The sequence below is a fragment of the Lygodium microphyllum genome, chromosome 11, assembly GCF_053477565.2.
Source record: "Lygodium microphyllum isolate KBCC chromosome 11, Lygodium_microphyllum_v1.1.10, whole genome shotgun sequence".
NCBI classification, from domain to species: Eukaryota; Viridiplantae; Streptophyta; class Polypodiopsida; order Schizaeales; family Lygodiaceae; genus Lygodium; species Lygodium microphyllum.
Window position 1 is genome coordinate 5,255,385 of NC_141145.1, and position 14,537 is coordinate 5,269,921.

Sequence of the window (14,537 nt, forward strand, 5' to 3'; positions counted from 1 at the left end):
TGAAGATCGCGCTGTCAGTTGTTGAAGAGGCGTACCCAGGGAGGTAGCCATCAGATCGAACGTTGTGTTACATAGGACATGGCATCTACTAGAGGACTGTCAAACGCTCTGTAGAAAGGCACAGGACACAGCGTACCAAGGGAGGCAACTTCGGAACTGGATCCTGGGGATGTCAATTGATAAATCCACTTTTTGGACTATTGGGTGTTGCCACCTTTTCCACAGCCAGCTTCTCGCCCAAGGGTGTTAACCACCTTTTCTTGGAACGAGGCCTGTTATGACAGGGAATTTCTTCCTTTTCTCCCATAACAGTTTTTTTTTCTTGTCTTGTTTTTTTGTTTTTTTTTTCTTTTTTTCTTTTCGTTTTTCTTGTTTTCCCCTATTCCCGAGGGTGTCTCCACCTTTTCTCGAAGAATAGGTCGGCATGACAGGGACCGAAGTCTTTTTCTCCCATGACCGATATGTATTTTTTTTTCTTTTTTTTTTCGAATTAAGCAAGGGAATGGTGGAAATACCATTTGTCAGAACCATCCTTGCCACTGCCGTTGGTGGAAAATAGAGGATAAGAGATCAGGGCTGGAAGGTAGGGCTGAGGGGACAGAGGGTTGCGTCCACCTCATTAGGAGTGGCTAAAGAATGGCTATCAGAAGTAGCATAAGAGTTACAGTGCCACGCCAACGGGGGAAAGAATTAGGTGACTGTGATTGTCAAGATTCCCAAGGAGGGAAGTACTTCTTCAGGCGATATCCATTGATCAGGAAGGGATCATCAGAGGCATCAACGGCTTGCACTTGGATAGAGCCATTAGGGTTGACAACAAGTACCTTATATGGACCCATCCACTGCTATTGGAGCTTGCCAGGAAACTTGCCAAATCGTGAATCATAGGCTAGGACCAAATCACCTTCTTTGAACTCATTGTGCTTGATGAAGCTGTCATGGTAAGCCTTACGTCGAGCTTGCGTGGCTTCCATGCACTGTAAAGCCATCCTGTGAGTTTCGTCCAAACATTCCAAGTGCAGGAGATGGCGTTGCAGTGAATCATCGTCCCCCAAACACTCTTTAATAGCCACTCGCAAAGAGGGAAATTCCAGTTCAACAGGGAAAACAACTTCTGTACCATACACCCACTGGAAGGGTGTCTGTCATGTAGTTGCTTTATGGGAGGTTCTGTACGCCTAGAGGGCCTCTGTAAGTCGATCATCCCAATCACGACGATGTACGGCAATTGTCCTTGTCAAGATCGAGTAGAGGATGTGATTGGTGACTTCGACTTGGCCGTTGGCTCTGGGGTAATAAGGAGTGGACTTGCGATGGCGGATCTTATACAGCTATGTGAACTCTTCCATGACTTTATTAATGAAATGAGTGCCTCTGTCACTTACCAGCTCTAGGGGACTACCAAAACGGGTGATGATATTCTCGTACATGAACAGGGCCATGCTATTACCATCGTCCCGTTTTAGAGCTTTGACTTCACACCACTTAGTAACATAATCCGTACATACCAGGATGTATCTGTTATGTTTCCTTCTGGTGGGAGGATCGATTGGCCGACGAAGTCGATGCCCCACTTCTCGAACGGCTTCAAAGGAAGGATAGGTTGCAATGGCATGGCACTTGTTTTGGTGGGTTTCCCCATTCGCTGATAAGCATCACATCTTTTATAGTAATCATATGCATCCTTGTGGAGGGTCGGCCCCCAGTAACCTACTAGTAGAGCTTTCCTGGCTGTAGCTTCTCCTACAAAGTGGCCCCCACATGGCTTGTCATGGCAAGCCTTCAAAACAATCCCAATCTCATCTCCTGCAACACATCTTCTGAACACTTTATCTTTGCCTTTCTTGTATAGTGCACCGCCTAACAGGGTGTAGGGGGCTGATTCTAACATAAGCTTCTTCCTTTCCTGACTAGAAATGCCAAGAGGGTACTGTTGGGTTGCCAACATATTGGCAATGTCTGCATACCAGGGGGTTACAGTTTCTACAAGGAATAGGGAAGCATCAGGGAGGACTGGATCATCCTGCTTCTCGTCTGCAATCTGCGGGATACGCAACAGATGATCAGCCAAAACATGGGAAGGACCAGGTTTGGTAATTACCTCAAAGTCGAACGCCTAGAATAGAAGGAGCCATCTCATCATTTGTCCTTTCACGTTTGCTTTGTTTATTAGGAAGGACAGGGCCTCGTGATCCACATAAAATTTAAAGTGGCTAGACAGTAGGTAGTGGAAAAACTTCTCCAGTGCAAACACCATTCCCAAGCACTCAAGCTTTGTTAGTTATATTCCCTATTAGTGACCTTTCGGCTTGCATAATATATCAGTTGATCTAATTTGGAGGGGCCCTTTTGACATAGGAAAGCACCTAGCCCTTCAACTGATGCATCAGTGTGTACATGAAACTCCTTCGTCCAATCAGGAGGTTGCAGAATGGGTGCCTCAACCAAACACTGCTTCAGAGTGTTGAAGGCTTTGTCATATTCTTCCGTCCAAATAAACTCCGCATCTTTCCTCAGAAGCTTGTGCAAGGAGAATGCCTTTGTTGCAAAATAAGCTATGAACCTTCTGTAGTAACCCACATGGCCTAGGAATCCCCTCAACTGTTTGAGGTTGGTGGGTGCTGTCAAAGCTGCGATATTCTCGATCTTTACAGGGTTTGTTAATATCCCTTGTACAGAGACAATGTGGCCCAACAGAACTCCAGAAGAAACCCCAAAGATGCATTTATCGGGGTTGAGGGAGATCCCATACTCCTGGCATCGGTCAAAGCATTGTTCCAAATGTCCCTAGTGTTCACGAATCAAACTATAGACATAGAAGTCATCCAAATATACCTCTATAAAGTCGTGCAGATGATTTTGGAATGCGGCCATCATGACTCACTGGAAGGTAACAGGGGCATTGCAGAGTCCAAACGGCATCACTCGGTAAGCGTAGGTCCCCCATTCTGTGGTGAAGGTTGTTTTGGACTGATCTTCTTCTGCTATCTGCACTTGGTTGTATCCACTGAATCCATCCAGAAGGGACATTAGGGGAGTTTTGAGGTCTCGAAAATGCCCTGTAAGAGATCCTAGAGAGAGAAAACAATTTACGAAATAAAATCATTTTATAGAATTTTTAAAAGGTTTATATTTTGGTAAGTTAAAATATCAAAATTCGTTAATAAGTCATTGTCGTGATATTCTCGTGGTCACATCAAACCTAGAAATCTAGGTCGCCATAAAGTTGGCAAGGTTGTCATAATGAAGATCTTACCTCTCCTCATTAAAGTGAAAAGTAATATTCAATTTGAATTTTGGTGGATACTCGATTGCCTCCCTCCATCGTTTCTCCATCGTTTCTCTCTTCTTTTTTTCTCCTCCTTATTAGTCTCTTCTTTGTTTTCATTCTTGCTTCTAATCATATCCTTAGCTATGGATCAATCACCCAATGATCTCTGTAACTCAGCTATGGATCAATCATCTAATGATCTCTGTAGCTCTCATAAAAGACCTCTCTATCATCTTCATATTGAGTTGGACAGTGAGTATGAACCGATAAGAAAGAGAACAAAATCTATCACGGTTACAGAGTCTATGAAACATATACTGAGGTTTGAAGGAAAGAAGAATATTGATCTTTGGTTAGATGGAAAGCTATATCCCAAAGATCCTAGCAGAAATAGCACTCCTCCTTTCTATAATAGCTCGTCATTAATGAGGTTTATTGGCGATGGCTACAATGGATTTTTAGGTTATACACTTAATCTTGTTGCAGAAAAGGATATCCTTGGACTAGAGAATCATCTTTTGATGAAACACAATATAGAGTTGTTGCAGAAGCTAGAGGATTGTCAACAAAAAATTCATTCATTGGAAAAGCGTATCAAAGTTTATCAACAAAAGCAAACTTTATTAGGCCTTCGAAATCGACAAAGAGCTCTTAAAAATATTGAGAATCTCAAACGAGGAGGAGGAGGCTGTGGTAAAAGAATCCAAGAAGCAAGGTATATTTTTTTTCACTTGAAAAATCTTAAATATGGCTTTATTTAAACTACTTGCATTGATTTGTGATGTTAATTTTGCTTAGATCTCTTCTACAACCAAATGCAAGTGAAAGAGATTCTTTAAAAGCAGCTCAGTTTTATTATCATCTTCTTCCTTCAGTGGTTTCAAAGGATATTTTGGAGAAGAAGAAATTTAAAAAGGCAAAGAAACAATGCTTGGAGTCATTTGTGAAGGATCATTCTTTGGATTCTGAGTTAGTACAGAAGACACTGGATAGTATTGGTATCAGCCGAGATGCTTATATGCAACTTTTCCAACTTTTACAATCAAATATGAAGCAAGGACAGGTACACAATTGCATACTTCCGAAACCATTTGTGGTTAGGACTATCAGACAGAGAGTTAATAACAAAGTGATGGAGATTCTAGGTGAGCCTTTTCATATCAAGGCTAGCTTCAAGGGCAAGAAAAAGGAGGTTACATTCAATGAATTTAACAATATTTTCCTTGACTTGCCCACCCTACAATGCTTAATGATCAAATTTTATGACTTGTCAGTAGTTGAGGCACAGGGAGTGGCTAGATTTGTGATTAAACTTGATGAAAGTGAGATTCTGAAATGTAAAAAATTGGAGAGAATCTCTATCACCTTGATTAATAGAGCACTTTCGTCAAGTCATTGCAATCACTCAACATCATTTAGTGTTCAATCTCAATATAACATCTGGTGGCTCGGAGCATTTGAGGTAGATACTGAGAATTTTGATATACTATATTGGGTTTTTCATCAAACATCAATACCTAATGTTATTCAAAGGCAACAAGCAGGAGAAGAGCTATTTGTTGAAGGATTAGGGAACTACAGGATTGAGTGGCACATAGCTGGTGACCTAAAGACACTCAAATGTATGTATAATGTATCAAAGGGAGCTAACTCGAGATCTCCTTGCTTATACTGCATGTCACCAGCTGTAGAGTTAAACTCAAGCAATTGGAATAGAGCTCCCTCTAGGCACAATAAGGATCCACAGTTTAAACCAGTCTTGGACATTCCTTTAGCGAATGCCCATATTTGTACACTTCATGCACTTTGCAGGATAATCGAAAAGCTTGTTCATCTCTATATAGGATTTGCATGGAAGTTGAAGCCATTATCAACTAGAACAGATGCTATAACAAAGGTTGAAAAAGTTCTCTCTGCAATTGGTTTGCATGGTGGCAATGTTGTTATTGAACCAGATCTTCAAAAGTCTAAGGATGGTAATTGTGTCCCAAAAAAACCATCTATTGGTGGAGTGAAGGCTAGAAGGTTTCTAGGCTTTCATGGGAGACTTGGCAAGATAAACTCGAGAAATGGTGGCTCAACTATTAAATTTAATCAGTGGAAATCCCTACATAATGCAGTTAAGGATCACACTGATAATGGACAAGCTCGAAATAGAAAAGCTAAAGTTTGGGAAACACTAGACAAAGTGTTTTTTTATTGTGATAAGACTGAATGGAATGACGATGATCTCAAAGACTTTAAAAACCAATTGAACCTTTTCAAAAAGGCGATGACAGAAGCTTGGGGTGATCAACACTTTACTCACTATATGGTAAGAAGTTTGTATATGTTTGTTTCTTCATTGTCGAACTCATATAATGTTTTTTAATAACTTTCCTTATTTGTTGACTATGCAGCATATTCTATACAACCATGCTCCATACTTTATTAAACAATATGGATCTCTATCTATCTGGTCAACCCAAGGTATGGAAAAATCACATTATCAAGCAAGAACAAAATATTTCAGACATACAAGACATGGAGGTGGAAGACACAAAGCCAACAGTTTATTAGAGGTCTTTCAATGGTTCTATCGACAAATTTGGCATAAATTCAAGCTTAAAGATACAACCACATCAAGCAATACATCATCTTTAGCAAGGACTATACAAATTGTTACCCAAAGAAGAAAAGATAGATATTTAAATTCTTGCGCAAAGCAAAGATTTACAGAATGGTTACAAACCAAACAAAGAGTTGGGAAAAGATGGGTTTCAAGAAACCCTTAATCTTTGGCATCTTCTAGTCTGATTGTGTTGCAGAAGAGTCCTTAGTTTCAGGCACCTCAACAGGGCCTTCAGTGGAGTCCTTGGTTTCAGGTAGCTCGACAGGGCCTCTAGAGGAATCTTTTGTTTCATCCCACTCAATAAGACCTCTGTATTTCAAAAACTCTTGTTTTTGATAGCCCGGAAGAAGCTTCAAATTCTTACTATCTCCTACATAAGAGAGCAAATAGGAGCCAAGAACTCCAAAATATCCAGCTCTAGATCCACTGTTTCCAGGCATAAAGCCAAAAACTCTTATGGCTTCTTCCTTCTCCACCAAAATGATCTTGTCCAAACCTCTGCTGAAAACTTGAGATCCAATAACCTTTGAGATAGCTCTCAAAGCCATCATTGGTAGACTTGGAGAGCTTGACAATCTACTATGATATATTACAATTGTTTGATTGTTTAAGTTTCCAATATAATGGCCAAGGCTTTGATTTTTTCCAAGCTTCATTGGCCTAGAGCCCTTGGCCCTTCCAAGAAAGTTGTCCAGATCTTCAATCTCAATCTATAGAACAAACCACAACAGTACAAGATATAAGATATTTATCTATAATGCATAATAAAGTCTAACATAAACTCAATGGGTAACTTCGAATTATATTTCATACCTTAGGGTGTTCATCTTCTTCAAGAAGACTATCATCATAAAGATTTATTGAACTCTTGGGCTTCTCATCTGATGGTGACTTCAATCTCTCTTCATACCCTACATCATCAATATGAAGTTTCTTCTGGACTTGCAAGAACTCTTCTTCTGTAGGTAGCCCCCCCTTTTCGTATTCTATGATCTGATTAATACATGTATGTAAGGCTATAGAGCTATCTTGGAAATTCTCTCCCTCAACATCAAGACTTGCTAGTGGTTCTTGTTCATAACCTATAAAATTCATGTCATTTTTGCCCCAACCTGCAAGGATTGCTAAGCAATAATCTTCTCTAAGATCAAAAAGATGTTGAATATCATTTAGCAACACATATCTCTTCTTGTTGATAAGATAAGTGGGAAATGTTGGAACACAGGCAAGAGGACCTTCTTCATCAACCTGTGCACTTGGCTCAATCTCCTTTTCTTCCACCATTGTGATATTGTCACTCTTGAATAAACCTACATCAAAACCTTGGACAAGTTGATTCTCAACATCTTCTTGGAACATCTCCTCCTTCTCTTCGACCTCCTTATCCATACTTGCAATATCCTCTAGCTTTCTCTGTTGGTCTATATCTGGAGAAGAATTTTCCATGTACTGAAGATACACAATAAATCCAACGTCCTTGTGGATTAGAAGGCATTGGTGTTGATACCTGTGGAAAGGGCAACATGTTTCTTTCTTTCTGAATTCCTCATCAATGAGGTTGAACCTGCCGAGCAAAGTTGACCTGGATGTATTGGTGGCTCCCATGACATCACTATAATGAACAAATCCATTGACTTCCAAACCTTGCACATGTCTATCATAAAAACATCTGTACTCCTTAAGTTTATCATCAAGATCCTCTAATAACTCCTTCAAATCAAAAGGAACATTGAAAATTTCCCTGATATAGCAAAACTTGGAAGAATTTCCAGTGATGTGTAAAAAATCAAAGAGCCTATCATCAGATGTCTCAATTATCTCCTCCTCATCCATTCCTTCCAGAGATAGCTTCCTCTTTGTCATTTTGACCAGAAAAATATTTATCCCTGAAAAAAAAAAGCAGAAAAGAACCAATATCCAATAAAACAAGATGATATCATGGAAAGAGGCCCCAACATTGATTTTCCAAGACAAAAAAATCAAAACAGGAGAATTTTTTTAGTTGACCGGTGAAACGCGAAAATTCAAGTGTGTAAGGCAAATGCCTGTGAAGGAATCGCGTTTCATCAGACACTAGCTTGAAGACAAAAATTATTCTAAAATGTGGCCGGTGAAACGCGATACTAAGAAAAATATCATCAACAGAGACATTGTCTCGCGTTTTACTTGTCAAAAATTGCAAATGAAGAAAAGAAACATGAACAATAAATAAATTATATGGAAACACACAAATTGATGATATAATCATTTTTTGAAAAGATATGCTGCATTTGAAAGATAGAAAGCACATAACATCTTTAATTGTTTAAGTGTTATAAAACATTCTTTCTATATTAATCAAATTTATTTTGTTAAAATGCTTGTAATAAAAAAAATTGTTACCTATATCAAAGATTGTTGAACTGCTCTCCACACAGGATGCAAGGACCTTGAAGGGAAGTCGAGACGAAATTTTGGCAGAGAAGAAGACAATGTCGGAGAAATGGGTTTGAAATGCTTTTATATCGACCGTTAAGCATGTGGTGATAGTTCCAACGAAAAAGTTTGTGTAATAATGGAAACACACGTGTGTGACTTAACACAACGTAATAAACTCCTCAGAAGACGTGTGCATTCTCTTTTTCCAAAAATACGTTTTATGTGTGTTAAATAACCCTTTTCCAAGTAAATAAAAAATTCCGATAAGCGAGGGTACGTCACACGTGTGTTATTAACACTTTGCGAAGAACGTTGAGTCCATGCAAATTCACCGCCTTCAGCTTTCATTGCATTTCATCGCTACTCCATCTTTGTTTTTGGTGTTCCTTCCAGTCTCCACGCATTTCCTTCCAATCTCCAAGCATTTCACTGCTTCCCCAACAAAGCAAACCTTCAAGCATATTGTCATCTTTAGGCTGAGATTGTGAAGAACAAGCTAAGAAGAAGGTATGGTTTTTGCATCTTGCTTTTCAATAACAAGCTCCATTCAATGCATTGTTTTGATATTTTTCCTTAATCCTTTATGTTATTATTAGCTCATGACCACTACAAAAGAATTTTTTCCACAGTGAAAGCATTCCTTAATATTGTGGATATTTAAGAAAATCTTAATGTGATCTGCATGAGCTATCTGAAATCCATGCTGCTGTAAATAATTACTTATCTGAGAATTCCATGCTCTCGGTGACTGTTTCTTTCCTCCCTAATTCTATGGATATTTTAAGTAATCTTAAAAGCTTTCCTTGGTCAATTTTTATGCTATTCATGAGCTGTCCGGTGAAACGCGAAAATAAGGTACTTCAAGCAGATTTCCTGGCTTAAATTCGCGTTTCACTGGACACAATGGACAACAAGTCCGGTGAAACGCGAAAAGAAGCAGCTGCAAGGAGGCGCCTTGCTTGACACTCGCGTTTCACTAGACAGCTCGAGAAAAATTCAGCTGATACGAGAAAACGCCATGCAGCATAGATAACTCTTGTCTGGGACTTGCGTTTTGCTTTACATGCTGGAGAAGAAGTAACATATGTTTTTTTGGCAGATGGCTAGGACTAAGGCAACAGCAAGAAAAGAGAAGATTGATCCTAGGGATTTAGCATCAAAGATTCATCAGTCTTCAAAGCCTCAGAAGCTCTCTAGAAAGTCAAAGCCAAGGAGAAGGTTTTCTCAAAATGTCAGGTGTCTAAGGGAGATTAGGAAGGCAGTAAATGCTCTTGACAATGCAATTCCAAAGTTGTCTTTTCAGAGGCTTGTCAGGGAAATTTGTGACAGATATAGTTTGGATAGTTTCAGATGGACAAGAACAGCTCTTAATTGTATACAAGAAGCAACAGAGGATTTTCTAATTGAGTTTTTCCAAGATGCCTACATTTGTGCTGCTCATGCTCATAGGCTCACACTCATGGACAAGGACATGGTAATTCTTAGGAGGCTAAGATATAGATTTTCAAAGGTCCTTGAGCCAATTCCCCTCACTGATATGAAGACATTTAATATCCTTAATGTGCCCCCAGCTAGAAGAAAGAAAGATGATTCTGGTGTCAGGGTTGAGGATGTCACCCATGAGAAGGATACAAGGCAACATGAAAAAGAGGAGAAGGCTAAAGAGGAACAAGCAGATAAATGGAGAGAGTATAGGAGGCAAAGGGTTGAAGAAAGGGAAATAGAGCAACTAGAGTCCTTTGAAAATGAGCTAGCCACCCTTCTTGAAGCAACTAATCCAAAAGGATTCAGTGTGTTTTGTTTCTTACCTGGTGACTTAGGCAAAAGAACTGAGGTTATCTCCTTTGATGCTGCATGTGTTCAGATTCTTAAGGATAAAAGAAGAGAAGTAAATGACAGTCTTATTCTTGCTGGCATAAGGTATGTCCATCCATAATTACTTATACTTTTTGATATTTTTTTAGCAATAAGATTTTTCTTGTTTATACTCACTATTTCTATGCCTTTTCTAGGTGTATAATGCATGAGTTTCCTTTGGATATACAACAAAAAATTGAGGTTTTTGATCCATCTATCTCATTCTTTATGAGGAATGAGCTTGATGCAAGTTTTATTGAGCACTGGCTCAATTTGATTGACTTCGATACTTTGGAGCTGCTTATAATTCCATATAATGAAAAGTAAGTGATTCAATATTCTATTAGAGTTTTTGAGATTTTATCCTACTAATTTGTTGAGATATGATTGCTTTTAGTTCTCATTGGAGCTTGATTGCAATAGACCTTGTGGATAAGCAATGCTTTTTAATCAACTCTATGAAAGGAAGCCATGGAAATGCTAAATTGTAAGTTATATTATCCAAGGGCTCCTTGATATTTCAATTCTTTTTTTTGTAAGTACTCTAAATTTCAACATATTTTATATACAGAGGTGCCAAAAGATTAATTGAAGAGCTAGAGAAAAGACCCCCTATGCCATCTGATTTGCTTGCAACAATGCAATATAGACAAGTTGCAGTAAGTTATTCATTAAAATAATTGAAACATGAGTTTGTTCTATGAACTACCATTCGTCCTCTTTATAGTTTTACTTTGTGTTGGTGGTTGCAGTGTCCCTATCAGGATGATAGCCATTCTTGTGGCTGGAGGGTGATTGCAAATGCTAGAAGAATGGTTAACTTTGTTTATCTTAATGATGATAAACATGTAAAGGTAATATGAAAGATGGTAAACTTTAAGATAGATATTAATTGCAAATAGTCCATTGATGATAAAAATATAGTCTATTGTAAGAACAATAATGAACTAAAACTCTTTTTTCTATAAATGTGTGACAGTTTTCGAAGGATTGCTATACATCTGAGCATATTTGGTACATCAGAGCAAAGCTCTTGAAGTATATGATAATCAATTGTATACAACCAACAACAGAGATTGGTGGGGATTTGCACCATGAAGGAGATGCGGTGCCTATAACCACAGAAGGCAAATCCACAGCTTCAACACCTTCTATACCCAAGACATCAAAGAAAGGCAAAAGGACTCCTAGAAAGGATAGTTCTCCAAAAAAGAAATAGCTTTGCCATATCGCCTTGTAGGCCTTCATATATAGAAATTTGCCCTTCAGCCCTTGTATATCTCATAGAGATGGCAGATAGACATCTGCTACAAAATTTGTACATGTATTTTATATTGATAGTAAAGATATCTTTTCTTGAATGTCATTGCAGTGTATTTTATTTTCTCTCCTTTTCGATATCTGCAAAAAATAAATTACAAATGTTTGTTAGTTAGAAAGTGAGATCTTGATATACATCTAAGTAGATATAATATGATGTGAAAACTTACTCGTTTCTTGTCAAGTTGGAATACAAAGGAGCATGATAGTTCAATGTCTTCATTTTGTAAATCCATCCTCACTTGATGTAGCGTACATGATTTTCTGATCTTTAAGATTGCAATAATATACTCGTTGAACCAAATATCAAGATCCACAATAGGATCCTTGCTGAAATCATTAAGATTCTGGTCTAAAGCAACTAGACTACTACCAACAAAATGCCATCGACTATAGTAAAAGCTAAGGATAAAATTTTGAGTAGCAATCATATATTTACAAGCTATAGAGTCTTGATCTATCTTACATATAATTTTTCCTTCTGTCCTTGTATCCCATCCTTCATCAACAAATTGTATGATATGATCATATGTTAGTCTCTTCACTGAAAGCATGGTTTTTGTTATTCTTATCTCCATATTAGAGAAGAAATCAATAAATATATTAATAGGCATAAATAAAGTAACTTTGCTTAGCCTACTTGAGATATTAGATTTTAGTGCTTTCTGGATCTCAGAAAATATCTTACATCTATAGCCCTCACTAGTAGCTGGACTTGGCAAAGGCCACTCAAAGCTTGAAAAATCTGGCAAAGGAAGGAGTTTTATTGATCCCCATTGGCAACACCGCATAGGAATAACATAAGAATGGTCATAAAAGAATATTCCATTCTCTGCAAGCTCTGTCTTCTTTCTACCTCTATACATTTCTTCTCCAATTGAACCATGTATAACATCAATAACATCAATAATAGATTCCACTGGTTGCCATTCCTCAAGATTAGAGGGATAGACATCTACAAGACAAACAAATATTATAATGGAAAAACCTAAACCATGTTTAAGAAAGGAAAAACTTTAAGAATCAAATTCTTACAATTTGGTCTATGCATTGGAAGCTTTGAAGATCCAGGTTTCAAACACAGCTCTCTATGCATGAACACATGTTGCACTAGTACCTCTTTGATACTATTCTTATTTGCTCCAAGCTTAAAATCTCGGATTCTGCCCTTCCAAGCAGAGATAAACGAGCTCTCATGTCTTTGCCTTTTTCCACGTTTTGCTTGTTGCATGGTGATCCAACTACCTTTGCTAATGATAGTAGGAATCCATCTTCCATCAGTTTGGAATGAGTTAAACACTGATATGGATGTGATTTGGGAGCTTGGACGCCTTGTTGAAGGTCGAATTTCTGTATCCATGGTAGAAGAGAGAGATACATGCACAAAGAGAGAGAGAGAGAGAGAGAGAGAGATAGAGAGAGAGAGAGAGAGAGAGAGGACTAGGCTATCATAACGGAGGGAAAAACAATAGAGGAATAAAAGAAACGAGGGAAAAAACTGAGCGCCATGCTTTTCACCAATTTGAATTTCGATTACATCAGTCATTATCATTAATCTAGAAACATCATTAAATAAAAGTAGCCGAGACTCTATGCCATTAATGCAAAATATGTCATAATCACGAATATAAGAGACTAAAAATACATAATAAAAATACAAATTCGTAATATTATCATATTTATATATTTTTGTAAAATGATTTTTTAATTTTTTTAAATTAGAAGTTCCGTTACGGAGGCTTTGCTCTTATTGGTCTAGAGCACTCTCTCTCCACATCCTAAAAGGCATTTTCGAGACCTCAAAACTCCCCTAATGATAAAGCTCATGTCCTACCACTGTGTCCAAAAGTTGGTCTGTGAAAGGGATAGGAAAGTGATCCTTCTTGGTCTTGGAATTCAACTTGCGGAAATCCACACATATACGAAGCTTGCCATTCTTCTTGGGTACAACCACGATGGGTGAAACCCATTCACTATTTGCCACTGGATAGATGAACTCGGCTTCCAGAAGCTTCAGCAGCTCTGCTTTCAGCAAGGTTGAATAATTTGGATTCATTCGCCTCTGTGGTTGTCGTACTAGCTTGGCATTAGGCTCCAAATCAATATGATGCTGACATATTGTGGGATCAATCCTCTTTAGGTCTTTGTAGGACCATGCAAACACGTCCAAATTCTCTTCCAACAAGTTGTACAAGGTTGACAACTCCTCTTCTGGTAGGCTACTACCCACCTTCAAGTGGCATTCAGTGCCATTTGCATCCACAAAGGTTAACTGCCTTTCACATTCTAGTTCATGGATGAAGGTCCCACGGACTGCTTCTAGGTACAAATCTGACTCCTTCAAGGGGGTGGTGTCCTCTTCTGATGTCCCACTAGACCCAAAGTCTTCTTGCAGTAAGGACTTAGGTTGCCCCTTGAAATGGTGAAATGGGATCAGCGCTGTCTCGATTTTGGTTTGAATGTTAATTACCTTAGAGCTTGAGGACTCCTCTTCAGAGGATGCATCCAGGAATGTTACAAAACAGGGGCTCTCAGAATTCTATTGTGGCCTTGGGACTAGTACTTGTTGACAAGGAGCATCATCATCATCCTTTCTTGACAAGTGTGGATGGGTGCGACAAGAACCACTGATAAAAGATAGCTTATTTTGCTTGATCCACTTCTTATATAGGCTCTGCCTATAGAAAGATCCATTTACCAATCCAAAGGGTACCATTGCTATTCGGTCCCACAGCATGGAGTCTTCTGTTTCTGAAGCTTCTGGAACTCCCTCCTCATCTATACCTTCTGTGGGTGGAGTGATTTCTTCTGTCTCGCTTTCAAAGTCTCCTTCTTCAGATTCATCATCATCCTCTTCAGACTCCAGCTTTGCCTCTGTAGGTGCTGTGTAAGAGAAGAACAGGTCCTCTGATTCACCTTCTGCCTCTGTCTCTAGCTCTGCTATGGCCATTAACAGGGAGAGCAGTACATCCATGCTTCTATCTCACTGTCAGAAGTGATTTCGGAAATCATTCTTGGTTCAGGCAGGAAGTATTCACCCATTGATAAGGACTTTGCATC